The sequence below is a fragment of the Cavia porcellus genome, unplaced genomic scaffold (assembly GCF_034190915.1).
Source record: "Cavia porcellus strain 051 isolate PalLab524CR breed Dunkin Hartley unplaced genomic scaffold, mCavPor4.1 scaffold_10, whole genome shotgun sequence".
In the NCBI taxonomy this organism is placed as follows: Eukaryota; Metazoa; Chordata; class Mammalia; order Rodentia; family Caviidae; genus Cavia; species Cavia porcellus.
In genome coordinates, this window is record NW_026947493.1 from 54,504,269 (window position 1) to 54,524,110 (window position 19,842).

Here is a 19,842-nt window from a genome sequence, read left to right on the forward strand (position 1 = left end):
CCTTTGGACTAAAATATTCTCTCTTCTATAGAGACTTCAAGAATGCCAACTATTGCCTTTCTCTGATGTGTTTCCAATGAACTTTTTATCAACAATTAGCACTTGCTTTTCTTTGGGTAACAATCTCTCTCACCCACATTGCATGTACTTCTTTCAAGGCGTGATCATTCTTCCTAGTTCCAAGTATAGCACCAGAGTTTTACACATGTACACACATGCACACATGCAACCAAACACACCCACTCACTCTCACTTACTCACTCTTACAGTGACTAATACAAGGCTGAACACTTGTCAAACTAGAGCAATAAACAAAAAGCCTGAAACTTTTCTGAAATTATGAAGTATTAAATCCCTCTTTCTGCTAGACTTATCACATTTATAATGTTTACACCTAAAGCTGTTTCTAGATAGAAAAAGCTTATTTGAGAATAAAGGAAATATGGTAAAAAGCATAACTAAGAAATACAAAGAGATGTTAACTCTTGATGAAATCAATCAGAGTTCTTGAATTCAACCTCGCCCAAAACTGCTGTTCTAACTCTGAAACAGATAAGACTTCTTTTCCTCCATTAATATTTAGTCAAATTTGACTAAGGTTTCTCAAATGTCATTCTAACTTGTGTTTTCTCTTTCAGACTCTTCACAGAGAACTAGTGACACATTTCTGTGGCTCTTTATATACACTAGGAACTCCTGTTAGGCATGAAATATTCATCTATCTTATGCAACTGCTTAATAAAGCATATGCCTCATAAAATATGCTCAATATCTTTGGGGAAAAGCAAAGAAAGATGGAGGAAGTCTGTGAGAGAGGAGGAATAGGATTGCCATAGAGTCCAGTTTTCAGAAAGAATCATGTCTTCCCTTCTTATTCTATTGTCCCATCACAGAGAGCAACCAAGGATATCAAAATTTGCCTTGTTTTTTCTAGCTGACCACATTGCCCTCCCACAAAGGTTGACAATGTACCATAAATTTTATTGATAGAACGGAGATATATTCTCTCTTATTGCCAGAACAATATGCTGGATGGTTCATCCTCATTTTTTAATTCAGAAAACATAGCCATTATACTTAGTCACTGCAAAAGAATTACATTCACCAAGTAATAAATCTTGGCTGTCTGTAGTGCCCACAGGCCAGAGCATTTCAGGATGTGATGAAATCCCTGTTGTATTGACCCCAAAGTACAGGATTCCCATGAGTAGTGACATGCCAGTGAAAATCATTTGAGCTTGTAGAAGTAGTCAGAAAGAATGATTAAAAATGTGGTACCAAAGCTGGGGTTAAATGTAGCTAATGGGAAAATAATGTTTACTTTCTAATATTGCTGCTGAAAGAGGCTAAATTAAAATGTCAGATGCAATGGAAGAGGTAAAGTTTTCCTGCCTTAAAAGAATCCACAGTAACTGTTCTAGTTATTAGCTATTTTCTTGTTTATTGATCTTTATATTGATCTGCTATAGCAGACCCCAAAGGCAGTCCAATTCTACTTTAAATGTATCTTTAATTCTCAGCAAGACAGGAATTTCTATGGAGAGGAATATCTGTTCTTATACCCTAAGCTTTATTATTATGTGAGTAACAATTTATAAACATGGTTACAGTTGATACTAAGGCTCATAATAAAGCTCGTTCACATTACACAGGAGAAATTGAATTTTAGGTATCAGCTTATAGATTTTTTTTCAATGCTTCCTGACCAATCATTGACTAGAGATATGATTTAAAAAAAAAAAAAAGAAAATCAGAAATCGTGGTATAGCTAATGATTAGATAATTAGGCCCTGGTACGAGGCTGCTTGTGTCTAAAGCTTGCTTTAACTGTTGTAGGACCTATGGGTATGTCATGAAACTACTCAGAGCCTCGGATTTTCCATCCTACAGATGAGAAGGAAGAATCACAGCACCTACTTCATGTGGCTGTGAAGAGAGCTAAAGACATTAGTGCACCTGAAGGTCCTGGAACATTGCCTGGCATCAAAGAAGTATTTAATAGATGTAAGCTCCTGCTGTGTTCTATGATTGTAGCTGTGTGTTGGTGCGAATATTTATCTTTATTTATATACCTTTGTTTCTAACTCTATGTCTTAACATATATAATGGAAATAAATGCTATTCTCTCTTGGGAAGTAACTTTCCTCAGAAAAGGAGAACACAGTAATACAAATCACAAAAGATCAGGATGACCTGTGCCTTCTGACCAAGCCTTCTCCATTATTCAAGCTTTTAAAGAGGCCTAAAATTACTTGCATATAGTGATCTCCACATAAACAATAGGACATTACTGATAGCCACTTTATGGCTATTGAAGAAAGCAGACGGTGGATCCAGTGTTAAGGCCTAATAATCACCTTGGCTACTAGGCTTCCACAAATGAATTTGAGGCCATGGGGACTAACTGTGCTTTGGTCTTCTCATTTATAAAACAGAGATCACAAAGAATTTCTGCATTACGGAATTGTTGTAAAAATTTAATGAATTAACTCACAAATGTAGACTCTGTATAACATTTTATAAAATCCAGTCTTCATTTTAAATTAACACATGTTCATTGTGACATTATGCAGCGTTTTTTTCTGTTAATTTAATCACTAGGTAACTGATATTCCCACATGTCAATACATCTAAGTATTAACAAATTATCATCATATGTAGCTTCTGAAATATTTAAACATAGGGCAACACTTAAACACTTTAATTTTCAGTGATTGTTAGGAAAAGTAGAAAGTGTGTATCCAATCCTAAATGGCCCTTAATTCCATTTGTTTAGCTAATGGCTTTTAAATAAGCCACTAAATACCATGTATTTGTAGTGTCCTCGATCAGCAAAAGCCATACCTATGTGCTTCCCTGACAACTGAAATCCTCTTATCAGAATCAGACAGTTTACAGATATCAGAGAATAAAAATGTAGTTACCAGTGGTTAAATAAAAGCTATAACAGGACTAATGGAATCCAAAATGCCAATTCTATTCTTTCTTCTTGTCCTTCCCTGCCCCTCTCCAGCATCCTGGCATGAGGTTTTTTTGCATCTAAGAGCAGAGGAAATGATTAACATTTTATTGCAGTTTCCAGTTGCCATGGATTTTTTTTTTTTTTTGAGGACACAACAAAGCATGGGCCATGTATTGATTTGTCTCACAGAATTGCAAGGATTTTGCTGAAGCTGCACCCAACTTTACTTTATGAGATGAAGGAATTGAGAAATCACTCCATGATTTGGATGAGTAAAAAATAAATCATCAGGAATGATATAGGAGCTTAGGGTTTGTAGGCTGCTTTGCATGTGTGATTGAAGAATCATGCATTAAAAGCTAAATCATGTATTATCCTTAGCGCTTTAAGCTTTGTCTTATGATTAGCTTATCTCTAAATGGATTCACTAGGATCAGCAACAAAGGGACAGTTGAAAGTTGTAATTAAGCCAATTGGTAGTTATATGCATTATAAATTAATGAGATACAATGAAAGCATTTCTCAAAAGTATGTTATTTTATGCCTTATGTATTTAGAACACTGACAGAAGGTTTTATTCAGAGCATGTCAGAAAAAGTTTCATCCCTAAAAAGAAATATCATTCCATGGTTTTAGAAATCATGAGCTTGTTTCAAAAGACAGATTTTTGTTAAACTGAGAAAGTCTGTGTTATGCAGTAATTTATAAGGACATGAAAATTGTTTCCAATTATCCTGTGATTCTTTTGTGCACCACTTCTTCCATCACATAAATATGAGTAAACAGGTGAAAAAAAGGATAAGCCTGTTACACATAAACTCTTCTTTTAATTTTGAGAGAATATCCAAAAAATATCGTTGTGAGAAAGTGCTATTAGGATAAATATTTTTCACATGACCAGGAGTATACCTACAGTGATTTTCTATGCAAGATATAGTTTTCCAAAAATTGTTTTGGTAAAATTAAAAAAAAATTATTTTATCAGGAACAAGTGTTTTCACTGGAAAAGAAATTTCTGAACTGCACATCCACTGCAGGTGGATTAAAGACAGCAGAATCCTTGGAGTGTCATGGCTCCTTTGCCTCTAGCTCTGTTTATCTGCAGTTCCAATTGCTGAAAAGTGTAGCAATAGTGATTCTCACTGACAAATCTACCTGATTGAAGAGAAAGGATTATGGTAAAGATGTCAAATGATGGTGTGATAGTTAAGCTTAATTTTCAGCCTGATTGGCCAGGAGATTGGTGGCACTGACTCCTGGGTGTACCTGGGTAGTCACAAAGGTGTAGTTTCGGGGCCATGTTTAGGCCTTGGGTACTTCCTTTCAGGTGCTGTTCTTCTGCTATTTAGTGGGAAAAAATGCTTTTTTCTCAGCCTTTCCCTTCTGCATCATGGTTCTGCCTTGGAGCCCACTTACCACTGACACAATCCACTAAAACCTGAACAAGAATAAACCCTTCCTCTACGAATTGTGCATGTCAGGTATTTAATCAAGGAGATAAAAAAAAACCTGGCTAATACACATGACTAACAGCTTGGATAGAGGTTAGTGACAGTTTAGTAGGTTCAAATTCATATCCAGTGACTCCAACCTAGATACTGCTGCTTTTGGAGCATTTGGTATATCAGGGACTCATAGTTCAGTTGTCTGAAATTTAAAGTTAGAATTTCTGTTCTATCCAAAAATAAAAACTGGGTTTTCTGTTGAGCAGAATAAGGAATCATGGCACTACTTCAAATAAAATAATGATAGTACTTTCATTTCTGTAAATAGTTGCCTCCAATTCCTCTTTACTCTTACCATTCTTGGTAGCAGAGAAAAAGAACAGTGTGATTCCATCTCACTCCAGAAAGAATGGCAGTTATCAGGAAATTAATCAATAACAAGTGCAGGTGAGGCTGTAGAGATAAAGGAGCTCTTCTCTCCTGTTGGTGGGAATGTAGACTGGTGCAAGCACCATGAAAATCAGTGTAGAGATTCCTCAAAAAACTAAAACCAGAGGTTTCTTGTGATACAGATATTCTTGATATCTTCCTGAAAGAATTAAAAACATCATATCATGGTAATGTATGCACACCCTTGTTTATAGCAGCAGTTTTTTAATAGCTAAATCGTGGAAACAGCCCAAAATGCCCATCAACCATTGAATGGATAAAGACATGTATTTTCTATATGCAATGGCAAATTACTCAGCCATAACACAAGTATAAAAATTGCATTGCTTCTCTGGTGTGATAATCAAAAGTGTAAATAAGAATTAAAATGTATACTAGATATTTTCTAGGAAGAGAATGCTCAGATGAAGAGGGGAACTATGAAGAAAAGAAGAGGAACGGAAGGCAGGGAAAAGGAAAAATTGAGAAGAAAAGGAAAACTTGTAAACAAAGCTTTCGTACATAAGATGGGAAAGGGGGATAGAAGGAAGGGTCGAGTATCAGCAAAAGAGAAATTGAGATATATCATGTAAATGTACAAATTCCTTATAATGAATGTGGTCATTAAGTATATCTAAAATGTACCACTAAGCTTAATTAGTAAAAAACTGTAATGGCCCTGAAGGAACTATGCTTCATCAGCCTACTCAAACAGTTGTTCTTTTCTACATATGAAACCATAAGAATGAAGAAAAAGTGATACCTTTCAAATCTCCTGTCCCAAAAACTCACTATTTTAGTCCCTACAAGCGATATCTCTTGTTACACCCCAAAGCAAAGGAAGGGGATGGGTATCCCTTGATCTAATGAACAGAAACAGCGTGGGTCACTTCAGGTAACCGCCCCAAGTGCACTGGTAACGCACCGAAACAATGACTCACCCTCTTTCACAGCTGCATTCTTCTCATGGCGGAAATTGATTCTCTTCTCCTTGCCTGTCAACTTATCCTCTACAAAGCACCTAAAATTGGAAAAAATCTCTAACGGTATCTTGCTACTCTTATAAGAAATAACTTTTACATAGTCTTATCTGTGAAATTTGGAGTGCATGGTTCTCATGACTATTTTGTCCTTGTCATTTTTTATTATTTAAAATATCAATATATTGCTCCGAACCTTGTACAATCTTACTAGAGTTGTGTGTTGAATAACCTGTCCCTTCTGGATTCCAGAAGGACTGCTACTGAATCATGTTCATTATTTCATCAAAAGACACTTACTAAGCATCTACTTTGGGATTAGCACAACACCAGGCAAAAGCGAAGGATAGTTCTTCTGCAAAAGTGATCTTAATTTCACTTTGACATTTTTGAATCTTCTTTGCCTGTTTTGATGCCATTATAAAAGGTATTCTACTGTTTTCAATGAATATTTCAGAGTCAAAAAGAATAAGAACATTTGCTATAGATATGCCATTAGTCTGCTTTAGTCCTAGTGCCGAAAGGATTATAACCTTCCATCTTATCAGATAAACTGAATACATGATTTTTTTCCTTTCAGTTTTTAAACAGGCATAAGTCACCTCCAAATTCTCATCGACCATATGAGTTAACTTCAGAAGAGGTTAGCCTCTGATGGTGTAATTCATGGTACAATTTGCTTCCAGAGGAGGATTCTTAATGCATGTTTTTATTGTTTTTATTTATTTTATTGTATAATTTATTAATGCATAATGTTTTTATTATCTTTTTTGACATTTGTCTCTTAAAAAAAGAACCTTCTCTAACACAACAAAAAGAACATTTCCCACCCACCCTCTCAAAAGCAACAGCATCAAAGAATGAAATTGTAAATTTAGCAAAAGACATATGCTGGAACACCATTTTTATATTAATAACCACTCATGAATTTGTTTTCAGCCTCATTCTTCTAGTAAAGTCCCTTTCTTCTTATTAACTATAGTATCCTCTTTTTGGTGATCATCCTGGGAATGTCAAATCCTAATGTTAGCATGTGTTGTGTATTTACTGTAGCCTTTTACAGTTCAAGTCATGACATGAATACAGTGACTTGTTTGACTCATAGAATCTTACAGGATTTGTATCTTTGTAATACCAGTGCTAAAATTTAACCAGACACACACCTTCAGAAAGCTTTTTATTACATGTTACAAATCTTCTCCAAACTTTTTTCTCCTGTCCTTCAAATAGATAAGAATCGATGTCCTATAACAGAACAGAAAAGCACATTTCTGGTCTTTGTTTTCCTTTCCAGGTTTATCAGCTTTCCTCTGAGATCCATAACCTACGTCACAGGTGATCAAGCCACAGGCTCCACCTACAGCATCCTCCCAGGGTATCCAATAGGATGTGCTGAAGATTTCAAATTACTTAATTGTGTTTATTTAAAAAATTGAAATAAAGTTCTTTCTTTGTTTCTCCTCCTCCTCTTCTTCTTCCTCTTCTTATATTGAGGTTATCAAAAGTGTAATTTTTGAACCTTCCAAATTTCTTACATATTTTCCCTCTTCTCTTTGCTTCTTACTGGACAAGGCTCAACACCCCAATTATTTTTATCTCAAATCTCCACTGAGACTTCTTGTCTGGTGGTATTTCCTATGCTTGTTGTATCTATTTGTCTGCACCAATGCAAGACCAACCAGCTTAAACTGCCACTTTCAGTATTTTATTTACCTATTAAAATACAAATTTACTTTATTCTCTGTCAGATTTAAATCCTTTCTCTTTTTTGAAAGCCCAGTATGGTAAGTTTCTGTGATGCAATTATATAAACGCACACACACACACACACACACACACACACACACACACTCACACACACACACACACTCACACACACACACCCCTTTATGAACATTCAGCTATATATCGTATTTTGTTTTAGACCTTTTCTTTACCTCAAATACATGACAGATTTTTATATGTAAATCTTTATTCCTTCACTCTTTGTGTTTCCTTCATCCTTTTCCATAAAACTTTCTACTGAACTATTCTGACTCTTCCAAATTATGACCTAATAGTCTGTGAACATTTTCTGACTTCCAAACTGTTCCCTCTCTTCTCTGATGCCAATGTTAGTAGCACTTACAGGGTATGATCAAAACATACAGTGAATGTTTACATTTTGAAAATTATACGAAAGATATTTTGTCATTAATACTAAAGATATTTTGTCCCGCCTGAAATACTCCCACTTCTTTCAAATGCTCTTATTCCAGCATTCACATTACTCTCTGAAGCAGCTCTGGAAGTCGTCATTTTGGAATGTCTTTAATTGTGCTGTGCTGGCTGCCTGAGCATCATGAATCCATTCAAACTATTTAACTTTTGTGGCTGTGGCTATTTGACTTCATCAAATAGTGAGCAGTTGCATGGTAAGGTGGATTAGGACACACTGCAAAGCTTTTCCAAGCCTGCTTTCTATCGGATGTCACCTGGCAGCATTCATACCCTATAAAGACCTGAAAGAGGATCCAGAACTGCCTCTGAGAGTGGCAAGTCTTTGATAGGATAAGTGCCTTCTGCATGAAGGAAAATTTGCCTTCTACTCTAATAAATTTTTAAAATACAGATAAATGTTCACACATATTTTGATTTATTTAGTATAGAATTGTTCTCTAATTGTTTCATGTTTATTGAGCATATATACTTTGATTGAGAGATTCTAGATTCTTTCATTTATTAGTTCATCCCCTGATGCGAAGCACTGGTCATGAATGGTGCAAGAGAAAGACAGTGGCTCCTGAAAGAATAATAGCTGAAGGACCATAAGCAGGGTACGCCCTTCTAGGCCGTGGCACCCTTAGCAGGCCTTGCTAGTTTGTCTCAGCATCCTTCTCCTACTGATTTGGAAGATAACTCCACAGACCTTACACTACTGACTATCAATCAACTGGATTAATAAATCAACTTGAAACCTATTTGATATAACTGATTTATGATCTAAATGGAAGTGTGTGTGTATGTATGTATATGTATATATATATATAGAAAAATCCTCATAATTTAGTTCTTTAAAAAAGTGGGAATGGCATCTTATTATTGAGTTTTATATCTAGTACAACACTTGAAGAGTTTCAATAGAGATTATTTCATTGAAATGGACAACAAATTATATATTAATATTTAAGCCCCACAGTCATTGTCTACTGCAAAGTATAATTTGTTCAGAAAGAAACTATAATGAGAACCAATAGTTTTATATTGATTTAGTCCTCCAGCCACACTCAGTGATACAGAGCAACGTAATTAGCAGTAGTATCTTCAGACACAAAGAAAATCAATTCCTATGCATATGAACATGTAGCTACAATTCTTTTGAGTTTTTCACAATACCAGAATTGATAAATTATATCTGTAACTGGAAAGCATAAATGCATCCTTTCATAATACATCTTGTTAAATACTGAAAATGCTATGAACTCAGAAACAGAACCACAAAAAATTTTTATTACAGTACAAGTAATGCATAAAAGTTTGCTAGTCCAATTTCTAAATCATAACATCTTGAAAGTGTTTTGTATGTATATACGAGTTGTATTAGACATGAAAGTAAAGAAAATATGAAGAAAAATATAGAGGCAAAGGGTGGGTAACAGGTATTGACTATGTACTAGGAGAAAAGATTTTCTAATATCACTATTTTACATTCTTTCTAGGATTCACATTCACAGAGGCTTTATTTTAGTATGAATATAACAATTAGTATGTGGTTGTGAGAAAAATGTATATTAAAAGAGATGCTACATAGATACATCTTTGTACACAAATATCTTGAATTATTGAAATGAAAACTTTTTTCTATGAAACATTAATAAAGATGAAGCATATGCTTAGCTAGATGTAGTTCTACAGTTGTTTTTAGTCTTCAAAACAAAAATAACTTCCATAACTCATAGGAATTCTGATTTTTGCTTTCTCAACAGCTTGGCGAGGTATGAATACAAACGTCCTACTCTTTGGTTGAGGAGTCAGACATCATCTATGGTGGACTCTACAAGAGCTCAGGTAAAATATTTAGTTTTGCTTATTTTTTTCTTTATTCCAATTTGATGGTAATAGTTTGGCTTCTAGATTTTTCTGAGTCATTCTCAGGGTATTTTGTTTGTTTTGCTTTGTTTTGTTTGTGGCCTACACTGACATAGGTGGTCCCACTCAAAATTAGAAGTTCTGCTCTTTTAAATCTTGATATGTAACTAACTCTAACAAACCAAAATATTATTGTAATTTCTAATAAGCACAGTTTTGTCCACATAGAACCAAGAAAGTACACTGGACCAAGTAGATACATGATATAAATATTTGTAAGGTGAAGATAGTCACTTATTTTTTACTATTTTTCTTTAAAAGCAAGACATCATTAAAATGAATGTAGTATTATATCATTTATGTACAATAGTTCATTTTTTGAACTATACATATGGCAAATTTTTAAAAAGTTGTTCATTCATATCTGTGAGTTCTGCATGCACAGATTCAATCAAACACTAACAGGAAATAATAAGAAAAAATTACAGTTGTATTAAACATGCACAGAATTTTTCCTGTAATTATTCCTAATCAAAATAATACAACAACTATTAGAATAACCATTGTATTAGATATTAGAAGTATTTTAGAGATGATTTAAAATATAAGGGAGGATATGCATAGGTCATATGCAAATATAGCTCTATTTTACATATAATACCTGAGCACCCATGGTATCTTGTGCTTACAATAATTATTCATCACAATTGTGTAGGTAAGTATATTTAAATTTTTTTGTATTTGACTCTCCATATTTAAGCAATTTTAATATCCTAAAGATTTTTTCCCCTTGGTGTAGTACAAACTGACCCAGTTTGAAGCATTTGGAATCTTAGAATACTACTGAAATATTATATCTGTGTGGCTGTACAAAATTAAGTCATTGTGATGTTTCATAATTGAAGTGTTTCACAAGGATCCTGTGCTGTCCTGATTCAGCTCTGAGCCTGGTATCTGAGGACTAGTTGAGGGAAAAGAGCTTGTAGGCCAAGAAGAGGTAGAGTTAAAAATATATGAAAAAAATAAAGGAAATTAGTAAGTTTTTAAAAAATCCTCTTGACACTTTGATATTTGGAAACTATCATTTAACATTTTTACTTTAAATGAAAAAATGCTTAGCAATTTAGCTTAAGACAGTGATACTAATAGAAATTGCCTGAGTTCATCCATCACATTGCAAGAAATCAAAGCTTAGAGACCAAGAGGGATGTAACTGTGAATTCCACATACTGAAACTATTTTGACTCAAGAGAGGAAAGTACATTTTGAAATACTGTTTATACATTAAAACGTACAAATCTGAAAATCCAGGCATGGTGGCATGTCCCTGTAATCCCAGAACTCTGAAATGCTGAGGCAGAAGAATCGTAAGTTCAAGCCTGGCCTTGGCAACTAAGCAATTAAGGAAGAGTGTATCTCAAAATAAAAAGGGGCCAGGAGCTGTAAGCTACATGTTTGTCATTTGCTTTTTTAAAAAAGAAAGAAAACAAAAGAAAAATTTTTAAAAAGGTCCAGGGATGTGCCTCAGCGTGAAAGTCCTTGGTTAAAACCACAGTACTGCCACCTCCTCCCCCATAAAAATATGACTACTTAAGGGAAAAAGACAGTGTCCTTCACTTACCAGTTACTGCTACAGAAAAAGACTTAAAACTGAAAAGATATAAAATTCCTGGATTACAATTCTCATTCTGTTATTTATTAACTGTATAACTAAATTGACCTCACAGGGCCAGGTAAACACAGGGTGAGATAATGTCAGTAAAAAATAAAACAGGTTACACTGATCATTACAAGATAACCGAGAGGCAAATATTTGACTAGGATTTTAACAACCATGTCATAATATTTCATTTTTAAGATAACCTTAAAGATGCGGACAATGAAAGCAAAAGAAAGCAAACCCACCAATCTGGAACAATGTTAGACCAGCCTTTTAACATTTTCAGAATGAAAATAAATAGATTTACAGTAGTCCAAAAAAGGTGAATAGTTTACAATCACCTGCATCATGTAAGAATATCACCACTGAGGTTCTCTTCTGTTAAAAAAAAAATACAGTATGCAATATGTAATAAAAGCTTTTATTTCCAGACATTGTGTTCTTATGCAATTCACTTTTATGCACATACAATCGACTGCTTGACCTTAAACACATTTCAAACGAGGAAGAATCTGGCCAAGTAAACAATTTCACTATGGGACTAATAATGTCTGCATCAACTACTGTGGTCCTACTACATGGGCGCCCTCTCAGCACAAGTACAGGAAGAAATACGAAAACAATGATGATCATACAGATCAAGGAGAAAAAGAAACTTCCCTGTTAGCTCAAGGAATAGCTTGCACACCTTTCTTGTTGGCTGCACACCTTTCTTGTACTAGTAAGAAGCTTTTAAAAGGTTGTTGACTCCTGCTATTGTTATTAATTTTATTGCATTTTAAAATTTCCAAAAACTATTGGAAACCTTGCTCAGCTGGAGCCTCTGGAGGCAAAGTTATACTCAGAAAAACAGACTGGTAGACCAAAGATAATATAAAACAAAAAGACAATTGTACTAAGTCAAGATACACTTTTAGATACACTATCTGTGCTAGATTGCAATATCTTTTTCCCTTGTTTCTCTTTTTTCCTATTATCTGTTTTTATTTTGCATATATATGTTTTTCATATTAAAACACAATATTTATGCTTGTATGTCTGAGTTACTCTACTTAATATTATGGTCTCAAGGTGTATCCATTTTTCTAAAATGACTCAAGTTTATCTTTTTTATGACAAAGTCGTCTGCCATTGTTTATAAATACAATTTTTATCCATTCACCTGCTGATGGAAATACAGGATAGTTCTGAGATTTAGCTGTGAATTGCACTGCTATAAATAAGGATAATCATGTATCAGTATGATTCAAATTTTTTGGAAAGACACCTAGAAGGAGACTATCTAGGTCAAATGGAATTTCTACTTTTAGTTTATTGAGGACTCTCCACACTGATTTCCAAAGCGGCTGTACTGGTTTACAGTCCCACCAGCAATGGAGAAGTCTCAGACGCATAGCCTCACCAGCATTTGTTATTGCTTGATTTCTTGATGGTAGCCTTTCTTACTATAGTCAGATGGAATCTCAGCTTTGTTTTAATTTATTTTTCTTTAATGGCCAGTGATGGTGAACATTTTTTCATGAATTTATTGGCCATTTGTATTTCTTCATCTGAGAAGGGTCTTTCAGATGTCAACTTTTTAAATTGGGTGTTTAAATATAGGTCTCTCTCTCTTTTTTAGTTCTTTATATATTGTAGATTTTGGTCCTTTGTCTGAGGAATAGCTGGGAAACATTTTTCCCCATTCTGTAGGCTGTCTTCATTAGTAGTTGTCTCATTTGTTAGTAGTTGCCTCGCTTTGCAGAAGCTTTTAAATTTGATGCAATCCCACACTATGGTATTATTTCTTGTACAATTGGAGTTTCGTTCAGAAAGTCTTTTCCTATACCTATGTCTTCAAGAGTTTAACCTATTTGTCTTCCAGCAGAGTAAGAATTGCTGTTCTAATGTTTAAGTCATTGATCCATTTTGATTTTGGTTTAGGTGCATGGTGAGAGGCATGCGTCTAAGTTCAGCCTTCAGCATGTGGATAGCCAGTTTTCCAAGCACTATTTGTTAAAGAGACTGTCTTTCCTCTAGCGAAGAGCCCCTTTGATAAAAACAACATTGCTAAATGTGCCTGGAGTTGTTTCTGTATGTTCTATGCTGTTCCATTGATTCAGGAATCTGCTTTTTGTTTCATTTTTTTCTTTTTCTTTTCTTTCTTTTACTTTGTGGTACTGGTAATAAAACGAAGGAACTTGCTCTTGCCAGATAGATGCTGAGCTCCTGAGCTATAACTTTTGTTGTTGTTGTTTCACGATTCAGTTTCATTGCCAATAAAATGCTTCCTCCTCTGGCTTTGCATATAAGTTGAGGTCAGGATTTTGATGCCCCCAGCCTTGCCTTTCTTGATCATATTGCCTTTGCTAGTCTAGGTCTCTACTGGTTTTAGGATTGGTTTCTCAAGATCTGTAACGAATGTTATTGTTATTTTTACTGGGATTTCATTACATCTTATAGCAGCTGTGGAAGTACAGTCTTTTTGATTTAGACTACATTGGTTCTTCTTATCAACGAACAGAGGATAGCATCCCATTTTTTGATACCCTCTTGAATCTCCTTTTTCAGAACATAGGAATATTTTGGTTGTCAAACTTAATTCATTCTAAATTCATCTTCAAACACCAAAAAGCTCAAAAACTGAACATACTATTCGAATGCTTGAGTTTGTATTGCAAGCTTACTAAGATTGCATGTCATATTTTTTCACCTGTCTAAATTTTAAATTTAACTAGTCACCACAGTCATCCAAATACTTGGGGTCTGCTGACACTTAAAGAGTATTTAACATTCTCTTGAAGCCAACACTGGACACTAATATTATCACATCATTGTAACTAAAGTATCTGCATGAATGAGCACAACTTCTATCTGTATTTAATTACTTGTGCAGTTTGTAAAAGACCCCTATGCAAACTCAAGTATATATGCAAGCACACTTCCTCTTTTTAATAAATACAGTTAAAGCTGACTCTAAGCAAGAAAACCAACTTCCAACATTATTACCCTCGTAGCCTTCTTAGCTCCTTTAGTCTTACCATAACAAATGCTATCTTCAGGAAGAACTCTTCTCTGGCTAGTCTTTTAATTACTTTTGGTAGTTTGCCTGTGCTTAATTAATTCTCTAAGTTTGGAAGCTTTCAGTATTTTCCCATATTCTGAACTTTTTCTGAAGCTATCATCATAGCTCATAGTTAAGTCTCCAGGGGTACCAAGAAGCCATCTTTTCTAAGGGCTTACTGTTGTCCCTTCTGCCTGACCCTCCTTCTTGCCCTGTGTGTCAGGGGAGAGACACAAAAAGAATTTTAATTTCAGAAGACACTGAGGTAGAGGTAAATCCATTTCAAATTCTTTTTTTCACCAGGCATAAATGTAATAGGTTATTTTATATGAAACTTTATTTCTCAGTATGCTAATTAATCAATTGTTTTCACTCTTTTCTTTATATTCTTATTCACAATCCCAAAGACACCTGTAGGATCACAGAATTTTTGCAATGGTTGTATAAGACAACTTAGAAACATTTTTAGTATTAATGAATATTACTCTTGAAATTGTATACATGTAAATACATGTCAACATAAAGCCTAATACTCTTTACATTAACAATGATATTGCATATTAAGAACCAGCATTGAGACTCTCGTTTTGATTAAAAACAATCATTAAAAATTCATAAAATTCCAGAAAAGTCTTAATTTAGATTTATTTAAATTAAATCTCATAATTGATATTCATTAATTACAAATTACATTTTACTTTCATATTTGATAGACAAATTTAAATACTGTGAAGAAATTAACTTTCTTCACATGCAGGAAATTGTTATATTGTTTAAATTCACTTTATGATTTGGTATATATTATTCAAAATTTATAAACCTTGGGTAAAATAACATTTTATTTATTGATCCTTCATACTATCATTATAAAAATATAAGTATCTCAATGGATCTATAAATAGAAATGTGAGGGGAGTATTGGAAAAGGGGAAAGGAATTAAATGTATTATATGCACGTACCCACTCCGCACAAGGAATGTAGACATTATCTGCAAACATATAGGAAGAAACAAGAAAGGGTTCAAGAGATGGGTAGAGGAATACAAAAGGAAGGAATAAGGGATTTTAAAAAAAGAAATTAAAATATGTTAGGTATGTGACTAATTGCCCACAAGATGTGTAAGCATTATACCAGCATGTATAATTTAAAAAGTAAAAAAGGTATCTATTATAAAACCATGATCAGACAAAAAGGTATACTATAAGTACATAGGAATTTATAAGTTGTATGATATGATTCTTGCTCATTTAAATCTTGCAGTTTTAAGAATACTGTTATGCACAACACAAATTAAATTCAATTATAATTCACATCTTGCCTATATTCCTTATAAAACCATAGCTTCCAATAAATCTTCTTCAGTGATTATTACAAAAATGTGCTGTTCAATAAACAAAACATACTTAATGGTTTAATACGAAGTTTTAAAATATTTAGCCATCTTATCTGTGAACTTTTACTTCTAATATGATCTTGATATCTCAAGTATTTGAAGCAATGGTTAAAAAAAAAAAAAAGATTCATTTCCCCTTATCCTGACCTTTACACATAGCCAACGGGCCTAAGTGTGATGGATGTCCTGACCCTTCAAAGTGAACTGCAGGTAAATTTCCAAGACTTGCCCTATTCACTGCCTGCTTTTTAAAATTCCATTTATGTTCCATTGTTAATTCTTAGTTCTCTGACCCCAGGCTAATTCCCCATCTGTAAACTAGCTGTTTTTACATTCCCCGGGGTGTCTGATCATTAGTTTTTGATCTAAGAATATATTTGATTCAGCACATTAGTTGCAGCTTCCCTGATGGCTAGAGTAGTGGGGATCACTTCGGACTGCTAAGGAGGCTGTCCTTACCCTGGAGATCAATAGGAACCTAACAGAATTAGCCAAAATTTCTACTGTGAGCAGGAGTGACAGGCAATAACACATAAATCCTTTATTACAATGAAAATGAAATGAAAAAATATTTTACTATAGAAAGACAAGTTTGTTCTCTATATATGAAAAATGCACATATGCAAAATTCTATTGAAATTTCTACATCTGTCATCTACACTTACAAATATGTAGGCCTCCTTAGGGAATCTCATTTCTTTAGTCAAATTAAAGGAGGTTCTTATCTCCTGAAATAGACAGGCTAAGTACTATCTGCCACATGTATTTCTGTGCCTTGTCTTATTAAATTTTAATGTTTGATTGCTCAGTGAAATATTGAATAAATCAGTGCAAATAAGTATTAGCATCTAAAATTTCATGTCTTACATATATATCTGACACCTCAGTACTATTCTTTTGTACTGTAGAGAAATAACAGATAATTAAATTATCAAAATACACAGGAGAAAAACAAGATAGGTACTAAATACCACCTTTTCTTTGTGAACATTTGTCATCTTTGAGATCCTTAGCATCTAAGATTCTTTTTATGTACAGATTGTGTCTTTTCTGTTGCTGCAGGAGATCCTGATTACACACTCCCTGTGCTTCTTTCAGTTGTGGAACCAAGAGTGACCTGAATTCTTCTAATTAAAGAGTAGTAGAGGGAGCTTCGTTCCTGAGTCAAGATGAGAACTCCAATAATGGAGACAAGATCTTACTTTCAAAAAGTGTGAACCAGTAGGCACTTTTGGAATTTTAGCTAGTGAGAATTCAGATTGTTTGTTGCCTATTTTGTACAAAGTCAATGGCATTTTGACAATCGCTTACTACTAATTAGTGCTAATTCACTCAGAAACACTGATTAGTGCCAGAAAACTGAGTCTTTCATATTTTTTTCCTGCTTCTTTGTGTCTTTGTTTCCCCTAAACCTTGTAATCTGGTTTTCCACTTGCCTAGCAGGGATTCAATGCTATTTGATTTAAGAGAGACAACATTGATTTCCTTTACTTTCAAGAATATCTCTAATCTAAGTTACACTCAATGTTTCTGAGAAATACTATTTTTATTATGAGATTGATAAATCTGATACAGCCAGAAACTTACAATAAAATGAAACTTTATGCTGATTAACCAATATATATAAACCAAGAAGACTCAGTGATCTGGTTGCAGTAAGGATTATAATTTTAAGAACCTCAGATTTCCAAACTTAAAGCTCCTATGTAATTCAGAGAAAACTGATATTTGCTGATATGCAAAAAATTCTGGATATCATTTCTCTAGTCCTAGAGTTTTTGAGCTAAATGCTATTTCTTAGGTAATAGTCCTTAGTTATTCTTTCTATTAAGGTTATTAGTTAAGTATCTGGCTTGTCATCTAGAAATGGTGTCATCCATTGGTGCATTGCTCTCTGGTGGTGGCCATCTGGCATTCAGAAGATTCAGTATGCAAATTTGCCTCTTGTTATGGTTTAGATCTAAAATAGCCCCAAAGCCTCATGTTTTTGGAAAATGACTGGACTATGAGGGCTTATAGCTGACTTGCTCTTAGGAATTGACATCTGGTCAGAAGAGACTGGTCACCATGGGCATGACCTGGAAGACATGTCTCATTTTGGGCTCCTCTCTGTCTAGAAAGCTATTTTATTGAGCAAATTTCCTCTGCTCAGGCTCCTCCAAAATGTCTTCCTACCTATAAGATGTGAATATTCTGTATTTTGTCCCAGTGACTAAGAGAAGGACTAAAATATCTCATTAATAAACAACTCTTCTGGCAGAGCCTACATTCATATTCAAATAACCACTTTGAATGGTTATGGGTCAACTGGGAAAACATTGAAGTGTCTAGAGAAAAATTAGCTAACACACAAGGGATAGGTCACCTCGTTCGAGTGTGCTGGAAGACCAACGCCTTAGGGAATGTTTTCTCATGGGCACTACTGCAAGCAAAAATGATTCACAAATTTCTGCTTTTCTCCTACATTCATCCACATTTTTTCCCAGACCACTCTATCATTTTCTTCCCAGATTGGAGCTCCAAAAACAAAGCAACTGCTCCTTTCCATCGCCTAATGTTTATTCTAATCTCACACCATTTGTCTCTCCATACAAAATGTTTGACCAGTCATACTCTTTACATTTCAACTACAGAAAATACTTCATCTCCTGAGTGAGATTGTAGAAGAAGAGCAGTAATTTTTTTCCTAATACAAACATATGACAGGAACTTGCTCGTGAAATCGGTCTAAGTCCTTTTTTCCTTCATATTCAAACATAAGGAAGCTCCCAGAAGATTATCGGTGTAATTTTAGAGGATGACATCCTACAGCCAAAAGAGGAATAACTGGGAATCTGGGCTGTTCATGTAATTCACTCATGTCTTTTATTCCTCCTTGTGTTTAATGTCAAATGTAACATTTTAATTGCGTAACAAATTGTCTTCTAAGGTAATTTATCTGGTGATATCTACTCTATGATGGGAGCTCACAAAATCACTTTGATTTTGTGGTCAGACACTTACTGACTGACAAAGTCTAAAAGAAACCAGGAGATGTGTTTTCCAATAGATAGTTATTACTTGATGAGGAATAATAACTTTACTCTAGATTCCAAGGTATCTGTGGTATGTTATAAGATCATTTTGAAGCTCTCTGGATACTTCAAGCAGCATCATTATAGAACAAACAAAACATCCACTAGACCATTGAGTAAAAGTAATATCAATGGTTACACTAAAACCCAAATCTAATGCAGAACCTTCTCTTATTTAGAACTGTTAGCATTTCCTGTCACTAATAAATGGGCCATATCAGTAGTTGCAAGTGAAGTACTTTTTTCTTTTAATAACAGAAATCTTTTGCCACATACATAGTGATAGCAATCATAGTATGAATTGTAGATCAACAACTTATCACTATCCTTAAGGAGATATCCCAATATGCTTTAGAGCACTGCACTTCAGTATATAATAGCAAAGTAGCAGGATCTTCAATATTTCTTCTATTGCCTACTCTCTGGCATATATTTATCTTACTTAACCATGTGGTTGCTTGCATTACTTTCTCAGGTGCTCTAAGAAGCATTATATGTTACACACAATGTTAGAACCCTAGAGTATGATTATAGAGAGCAGAAGAGAGAGCAAAGATGTGAATGCCTTATAAATGTCAACTGCCTGTGGCTCTGATGAAGAGATTTTTATATGTCGTGATGATGTATTAGTCAGCTTTTCCATTGTTGGGACAAGATACATGACACAACTTAAATGAGGAGAGGACAGGCTTATTTTTGATTCATGTTTTCAGCAGTTTCAGTCCATGTTCAACTAGCTGCCAGTCAGAAACATCACGGTAGAAGGGCATAGCAGAGAAAGGCTGCT

At 34.3% G+C, this 19,842-nt stretch overlaps 1 long non-coding RNA gene across 1 annotated transcript; it reads left to right on the forward strand.

Moving 5' to 3' along the window:
* Positions 1 to 7,001: 7,001 nt before the first annotated feature.
* On the forward strand, positions 7,002 to 18,618 carry LOC111754607 (uncharacterized). Its single transcript, XR_002789298.2, has 3 exons — positions 7,002 to 7,191; positions 9,782 to 9,863; positions 17,044 to 18,618. It is a non-coding gene; the product is annotated as an uncharacterized LOC111754607 (long non-coding RNA).
* The last annotated feature ends 1,224 nt before the right edge of the window (positions 18,619 to 19,842 follow it).